We start from the raw sequence: 8331 nt of genomic DNA on the forward strand, positions 1-8331 counted from the left end.
GAGACTTCTCTCCAGTGGTTTATCCGTGTTGCCAGTATGCCCTAGGAAGGGAGGCATACTGTGGAGGTGCAAACTTCAGAAGGCTGTGGGTGCAACTGCAGAGGTGGCTTCCAACAAGAGCATGGACGTCAGTGTCCCAAGCCCTGGCCGTCTTTGAGTGCAGGTAGTTATAGCTCAGCAGTGTTTGCCGCTGTCCCCTGGCTCTCTAGCACAGTGCCTGGCACCGAGGAGACGTTCTGTGAATTCTCTGCTGAAGGGATTACATTGCATGCTGTGCCTCATGATGTGGCACACAGAGGTAGACAGTGCAGATGGGAGGGGCTGTGATGTCATCATCCTCGCTCACAGCCAAGGTCATCCTGGGGTACTGACTGGAAGGGACTGAAGCTGAGGCCACTTTGGAGAGAGGGCCTCCAGACACTTCCTACATGCTTTGGCTGCGGTGTAGAACTGACATTTCCAGTTCCACAAGGGCCGAGTAGCTTAGCATCCAGTGCAGCCACTGGTTGGCTGGGTGCCCTTATCTCCTGGAGGTCTCCGGTTCCTCTTTGTGACATTGAGATACATAGTACCAACTTCAGAGCTTCTTGTGATGAAAGGAGCTGGCCTGTTCAAACAGGCTGGGAGAGGACGTGCTCAATGGGTACTGCTGTGTCCTGAGATCTGGCTGCCCTTAAACTTGTGGCTGTCCTCCTGATTTTGCTTTCTGAATGCTGGGATTGCAAGCGAGAATGAGTACTATCACTCTCAGCAGCCCTTCAAAAGGTCTGACCCGGACCTAGGGATTCTCTGGCACCACCAGGCCTGGGGTTCCTGGCTGCCTGAGACTTCTTTCCAGCAGCATCTACATTGGACTAGCCTGACTCCATCTGGCCGCTGGGCTGCAGCAAAGAGCTTCCCTTGACGCTTTCAACAGGACTTAAAAAAAAAAAATAGTAGAAAACCTTTTTTGGATTGCTGCCTGCGGCAGACACAGTTTAAATTAACTTAAACCATTTTCTCCAAACCGCTCCCCCCCTTTACTGATCCTTTTTCACGGAGGAGGGAATAGAAAGCCTTTTCAGGAAAAAGCTTCAGGAAGAGCCTATCTTTCCGCTCTCCAGAGGATGCCAGGCCAGGAGATGCTAAAGTTTGCAGCGAGCGAAGCAGGGAAGTGGCTTTTAAGGAGGAATGGGAAAGAACTCGGGTGTAGCGCGTGGGGCCCTGGGGGAGAGCGCGAGGTCCCGCCGCACCGCCGCGTGTGGTCGCTAGGGGGCACCCGGGTCCCGTGCCTGCCAGAGCCAGAGCAGCAACGGTGAGGAGGCTGGTGCCGAAGCCTGCAAAGCCTGCCAAGCCTGCCACCCGACCCCGCGCTCGGCAGTCGCTTCCTATGACCCCAGCAAGCCCAGCGCGGCGGCTCGCGCTCCTCCCTCCCATCGTACCTGTTCCATTTCTTTGTCAGACCTATGCGTAGCTCCCCTCCCTCTCTCCTTCCCTTCCTCCCTCCCTCCTTCCCTTTCTCCCCATTTCTTTCCTCCATTCCTGCCGCTCATTCTTTTACAGTGTCTTCCACCTACCCATGCTCCCCTCCTCCCAAGCACTCTTCCTTCCCCCTTTTGCTCTCTCGCTTCTGGATTCTGGATTTGGCCTGAATAACTTCAGATTTTCTGCCAGCTGACTCGACCAGAGAGGTCAGCTTGTCTGCACCCCAGACCAGTCTCCGCGGCTGTGTGAGAATGTGAGATGGAGGCCTTCCGTGTATAGGGGAGGCTCCGTCCCTCCCTGGATCCGCATTCCAGCTGTGTCTGAGATCTCCAGGAAGCTTTAAAACAACGCGGAGCGCCAGGGTGGGTAGTTAGGTGGTAGAGCACTTGCCTAGCAAGCAGGAGATCCTGGCGTCTGCGCCCAGCACCACAAACAAAATTTTGAATTTTGGGAGTGTCGTGACACCCCCCCCCCCCCAGAGGCTGGAAATGTTTTTGATTGTTGCCAAGGAGTGTGAGGGAAAAGAGGCATTTGCATGGGATTCAGACTTCGCGCTGCCCTCTGTCCTGTCCCAGGAGTGCTCAGCGAGGCTCCTCAGGCTCAGCTCTGGTCTCAGGGTCTCCACCTCCAGGCCAGCAGCAACCACTCCGCCTGTGCTCTGGGATGCCCTGTCCTGGGCACACCCCCGAGGGAACAACATCTCCTTCCAAGCTCTAAGCCTGTCTATTTGGGGATCCTCTCTGGTGTTGGGACTGTGGGGGCAGAGCTTGGGTCAGCCTCTAGAGGCTTGGCCTGGATTTTTATTTTATTTTATTTTCCCTGCTAGTTTTGCTGTGAGGACTTCTTTGGCTCAAAGCCTCCCACATGGTCGCTAGTGGATCTGACCCTTCAGTCTACAGAGACTTCCAGGGCCAGGCCCTGTAGCTGTCTGGAGGCCTTTCCAGTCAAGACTGATTCCCGAGAAGACTGCTCCTCTCTTGGGAGGGAAGTAGGAGGTTTTTGGGTCCGGGGTCATTTAGTGAGCACCAGGAAAAAAATACATGGAGACCATTTGACCCAAGAGGCGATGGGGGTGGACCAAGGGGGCGTTGCAGGGTCAATTCCAGGTGGGAAGGAACAAGTGTGCATCCCAGCCAGTGTTTTTAAGCTGTGGCTCTGTGACACACACACATTTCAAAGTGGTCCCCAGCATCCCAAGCATAGTGGAACAGGTCCAGTGCAGCCATCTTTTCTACCAGGACCAACCAAGGCTTGGGGAGGCTTAATGAGTTCCATGAGGTCACTGAGCTAGATGACACCATTGGCATATTTTGTTCTTTTCTCCTTCCCGAGTACATTTTCTCATTTTCCAGCCATTTTCAGTTAAGGAAGTCCATGTACTTCATTCTGGCAAAGGAAATGTGGGTGGGAGTGGTACACCATTTCAGCTCAAAACAAGAAACGTCCTCTGTGGTCCTAGGCTCTCTCTCCTCCCATTATTGGTGGAAACAGTGATTTGAACCTGGAGGACAGCTCTCTGTCCTATTGCCCGACCTGCAGGAGATGTGCATGCAGACAGACATCTCTATCCTGTTGAGCCACTGAGCTCTGGGGACTGTTTGTTATTGTAGCAGCTCCCAGCCCACTCTGACTGCTATATCACATAACTAGGGAGAGGTGTGGCTGGAACTGGGGTTTAACCCTTTCTGACCTTGGATTATTTTCTTTTGCCTCAGATGTAGACTCAGGGAAGGTGTGGAGGGCAGTTGATTTAATGGCAATTGATTCAATTTTTCTCTACACATTGCCACACTTTGAAGTTAGTTTTCACATTACAATCAATGGCATCTCATAGTCTTTGCTGGTACTGCTGGGAGTGTGACACAATTCTCCTTATCTGACTTTTAAAAGTGTCAATGCCAGAGGCTGGGAACATGGCTCAATTAGTAAAGAGCTTGCCTCACAAGCTAAAGCAACTAATTTGAGTCTCTGACCCATGTTAAAAAAGCCAGACATGGTGGTTTGTGCTTGTAATCCCAGCACTGGGGAAGTGGAGAGAGGTGGATCCCTGGGAGCTCATTGGCTGCATAGTTTTAGCTTAATAGCAAGCCCCAGATCCCAAGGTGGAGGGACTGCAGGGCTGTCTCAGTGCTGAGCACCAGCTGCTCTTCCAGAGGACCTGGGTTTGGTTCTCAGCACACACTGTGACTTACAACCTTCTGTAACTCCAGTTCCAGGGGATGGAGCACTCTCTCTTCTGTCCTTCTTGGACAATGTTCTAGGCACTGCATGCATATGGTGTGCAGACATGCATGCAGGCAAAACCCTTATAAACATAAAGAAGCAAACAAAACCAAACAAAACCCCATGGTGGCCAGCTCCTGGGGGAACAACAGCTAAGGATGTGCCTGTGGTAGAACTTGATGAGAGCCAATGCTGGAAAACTCTCACGGGATGCTCTTATCACCTCTTGATTCCCTAGATGAGAATAACCAGTGAACACACAAAAATATCAGTGACTCCAAGCTGAAGGCGAGTCGCAAAGTCAGTCTAAAGATGTCTGAGGACATTCTGGTTAAACAGTTTTGTGGGTATTTTCCACTTTCTGTATGTACAATACATGACCAAAAATCCATGTCTAACTAAGTTTAAGAAAGTTCTTTTGATACAAACAAAATAAAAGTCCTAAGTGTTAACAAAGCATGGTGCTGTGGTCTAATTGACAACAGTTTTTCTTTCTTAGTTGAGCATAAAGATGACCTTTCAATCGATGACGATGACGTATTGGAGATTTGCTGAGATATGGTCCCTGTGGACTTAGGAGGTAGGGCTGACATGTTTTGCCCCCTGGGGCATCTGAAGCCCCTAGAGCCTGCTGGGGGAGGAGTAGGTCTCTTCCTGGAGGCTCCATTCTCACTGTCATCCCCCCACCCCACCCCAGCCCCTGCTTTGATGTTCTCTATAAACTCTCTTTCCAACAGCTCCTGGTTTGTGGCTGCTCAGAGGAGCCGAGAGATCTGAGGATAAATGCAGGATCCACAGAGGGAAAGGAGAAGCCTCGGAATGTGGTAAAGAGGAAGCTCGCATGGCCCCTTCCAGGAAAATCAAGTGAAATTTCTGGAATAAAGGTTAAAGTGGCTGCTGTAGTTGATTGTCATTCTCCTTTGGTGACAGCAGTCTGGATGGATGTGGCGGCTTTGTCAGCAGGGCTAAGATTTGGCAAAATGGTAAAGGAAGGAAATATTATTAGTCCTTCCCCATCCTGACCAAGTACACTCACTGTCCCCTACCCTGCCATTTTGGAAACAGAAACCAAGGCTACCAGTGAGCCCCATCTCAGCTCTCCCCCGAACCCTGACTGTATCTGCCAGGGCAGCGTGTTACGCTGCAGTCACACACAAGCCCCATCTCACTCCCAGTGGTGTATCCATGTTCCTTAGAAGTCTGACGGGTTTCTGCTCCGCTCTTTCTCACTCAGGGGTCCTGGGGGACACAGCCGATGCCAGCATGCTGCCCGTGACAGAAGTGACATATGCCATTTCTTTTGACACATTACTGCTCAAGCACATCATGTGGCCACATCTAATGTAAAAGAGAAGGAAAACTCACTGCATACTGCGAAGAATAGAATATTTCTGAATGATCCTCATGACTTGACCACCTTCTCACTCCTCCCCACACCCCATTTCTAGACTCACTACCAATTGTAATCACTCCCACGCCACACTCCTCCCACAGAGTGTCCCATTCATATCCCTTGTCCTGGTGTTTGCTCGGAAGGTGTAGGCACCATCTGTTTTCCTCTGGCCTGGAGCATGGGTTGTGATACTGTGTGCCTCCCCGGGGACTTCCCTGTTGGGCGGGGCTGTAGCTGTGGTCGGGAATATCCTCAAAGGGACTTGTGCTGGAGGTTTGGTCCCTGGCACATGGCACTGCTGGGAGGTGGTAGAACCATCAAGAGGTAGAATGTGGTAAAAGGAAGTTAGGTCATTTCAGGATGTGACTTCGAAGGGATCCTGGCTCCTTCCTGTTCTCTCTTTGGATTCCCAGGCACGAAGTGAGTGGCTTTTCTCCACCATGTGCTCTGCCATTGTGCTCATCACAGGCACAGAAAAACGAACCAAACCGAACCAAACCAAACCAAACCAAACCAAACCAAACCCAAACAGGCAGCTACTTAATCACTGATGACATCTCTAAATCCAGGAGCCCAAAGAAGCCTTCCCTCTTAGGAAATTCATCATCTCTGGTATTTTGTTACAGAGACCCGAAGCTGCGGAATATTAATTAACTGTTGGAAGTGAGGACATACTCAGAGGGACTGAACGACTTGTCCAAGGACACAGAGCTGTTCAGTGGCAGAAACAGATCCTGTTGTTTCCCGTCTTTGTGGCCCGCATCTTGTTTTATACACGGATATAATGTATTTTGGCCATATTCATCCCTCAATACCATCTCTTACGTACGTCCACTCCCACTGGACCTCCTTTTTCCAACAATGCCTTCCTATTTTCCTAGGTTGTTGTTTTTGTGATCCACTGAGTTGTTTAATGAGGGCTGATTGTATGACTACCAGTGGAGGGTTGTTCACAGCTCACCGGTGACTATGCCCCTGAAGGCAATGAGCCATTTTCCCACAGCAGCCATTAACTACCCATAACTCCTTAGTTAGGGGTGGGGCTTCCTGAGCCCCTCCCCCACCTGTGATGGAATGCTGACAGCCTGATCTTGTGCAGCGACTGCGTTCTTAGTTACTGTGTTCTTGCATCTGGTCACGGGTGTTCAAAGGGACACTCGTTCTGACTGCCACATTCCTGGCGTTGGGCCTGGAGATGCTAATTACCAACAGCCGTGCACCCTTCTGTGGGAACCTTCCTTCTCTAACACTTTTGACTCCTTATACCACTATCATCTGTGGCAGGGGCTCCACCCCTTCTCTTCATAACCAGAATGACTGGAGCAGCAGTGATCACATGATGTGAAGACAGCTGACTTACAGGCTGTCCTACCATCTATCTATTGCTTGTGTGGTCTGGCTTGCAATGATGGGCTCAGCCAACCAGCTTCTCATGGGATTTGAACTAAGATCCAGAGGAAACTCTCATCCCGAGGTCAAGTCCATTGACAGCTGAGTAGCCAGTGCCTGGTCCACAGAGCATGCTCTCTCCCCACAGTTGACACTGGTTTTTCGGGTGTTTGACTGGAGGATTTCTGTATGTGTCCAGAATCTGCCACCATGAACATTTTTTCCAGGATATCCTTAGCTGTAGGTAAAAGGGTGTCCTCATTTCAAGTTCTTCTCACTGACCACTTCTAGAGACAATGGGGGAGTTTCTACGTATGCCCACTGACCAGGATGGTTCCAGTCACGTGGTGTTTGCCCACCTGATAGGCCAAAGTCTTTCCCCTGCTTTGTTTCTGCTCCACGATCCTTTCATGGCTTAGTTGGCCCTTAGAACTGGTTGCTTGATGACATGCTCTATTTTGCTATTACTATTTCTTGTTTTGATTTTTCTTGTTGATTGACATTAATTTTTTGACAGTTACATGTGTTAAAAACATTTTCTCTGCCAAGTGGAATTTTAGTTGAAAAGTTTTATCTCAGGGGTTGGGGAGACAGCTTGGTCAGTAAAGCACTCTTTGGGTAAGCATGAGTTCCTATCATAGGCATTCATGTAAAAAGCTGGGCCCAGCGGTGAGTGTATGTAATCCCAGGGCTGGGGAGAGGGAGACAGCGTCCCTGGGGCCTGCTGGCCAGCCAGCATAGCAGAATCAGCAAGCTTAGTGGGAGACCTTGTCTCAAAAAACAAGGTGGGGAGAGAGAGGAGACATTGGTGATGACCTCTGGCCTCTGCACTTACATGCAGACAGGCATGTGCACCAGCGCACACAAGTGTACACACACAAATAAAAACTCTTAAAAAAACAAACCAACGGCTCTTACCTAGTTTAGTTCCATGCAACCATTTCCCCTGGGAGTATTTCCTGGACCAGAGATGTCTGTGTGAAGAACAAACAGGCCTCTACCACCCAGGGAGGGGCAGCCAGCTGTGAGCATGCCTTCCAGAGGCTGTGAGCCCACGTGCTCGTCCTCTCTCCCTTACTGCCAATCTTACCACTTCTGTGTGCCCAGTACAGGCAACAAGTCGGGTGAGCTAGCTTTACGTCTCTGTCTCCGTGAGCAAGTCACCTGAGCAAAGCACCCGGAGGGAGGCAGGATTTGCTTTAGACGTGGTCACTTGCTGTGATCCTGGGCCTGGGGTAAGGCAGAGCGCTTCCTGGGAGAGGGAGCACGTGAGAGAGGCTGGTCAGCTGAGGGTGGACAGGAAGAATAGTGAGGAAGGAGGAGCTGGAGGTGTGGGATGACTTTCAAATACGTCAACCCGTCTCCTAAAGCTTCCACGGCCTCCCAAACAGCACCACCAACTGGGAACCGGGGCTCAACACATAAACCTGTGGTGGACATTTAAGACTCGAACGTTATTCTTACTGATGTCATTATTGTGTTAGCTATGGTCCCCCCCACTTCTTCCCACGTTACTCACATTGAAATCTACTGAAATCTAATCTGCATTATTGGGTATTGAGAGGTAGGAACTTCAAGAGGTGGTTAGGCCTCTGCCCTCATGTTCACATTGATGAATGGGTTAATGCATTATCTTGAGAGTGGGTCTGCTACAAAAACCAGTTTGACTGGGTCTTCTCATATTCCTTATCCCTAGCCATCAGCAAATGTAGCCCTTTGACTTGGACCAGAACCCTGAGCCCAGATAAACCTCTGTTTCTTAACTGGTCTGTGGTGGTGTGTTACAGACTGAGGTGACTACTCCCATCATCATGATAATTCATTTCTGAAGCTCTGTTCACGATCCAGGCATGGATCTTGAA

The 8331-nt window shown here is 50.3% G+C and overlaps 1 long non-coding RNA gene across 1 annotated transcript; it reads left to right on the forward strand.

The window, feature by feature from the left end:
* The first annotated feature begins 496 nt into the window (after positions 1–496).
* On the forward strand, positions 497–4589 carry LOC128125473 (uncharacterized). Its single transcript, XR_008223169.1, has 3 exons — positions 497–1826; positions 4187–4267; positions 4425–4589. It is a non-coding gene; the product is annotated as an uncharacterized LOC128125473 (long non-coding RNA).
* The last annotated feature ends 3742 nt before the right edge of the window (positions 4590–8331 follow it).

This window comes from Peromyscus californicus, unplaced genomic scaffold (assembly GCF_007827085.1).
Source record: "Peromyscus californicus insignis strain IS unplaced genomic scaffold, ASM782708v3 Scaffold_4__1_contigs__length_199733344, whole genome shotgun sequence".
Classification (NCBI taxonomy): domain Eukaryota; kingdom Metazoa; phylum Chordata; class Mammalia; order Rodentia; family Cricetidae; genus Peromyscus; species Peromyscus californicus.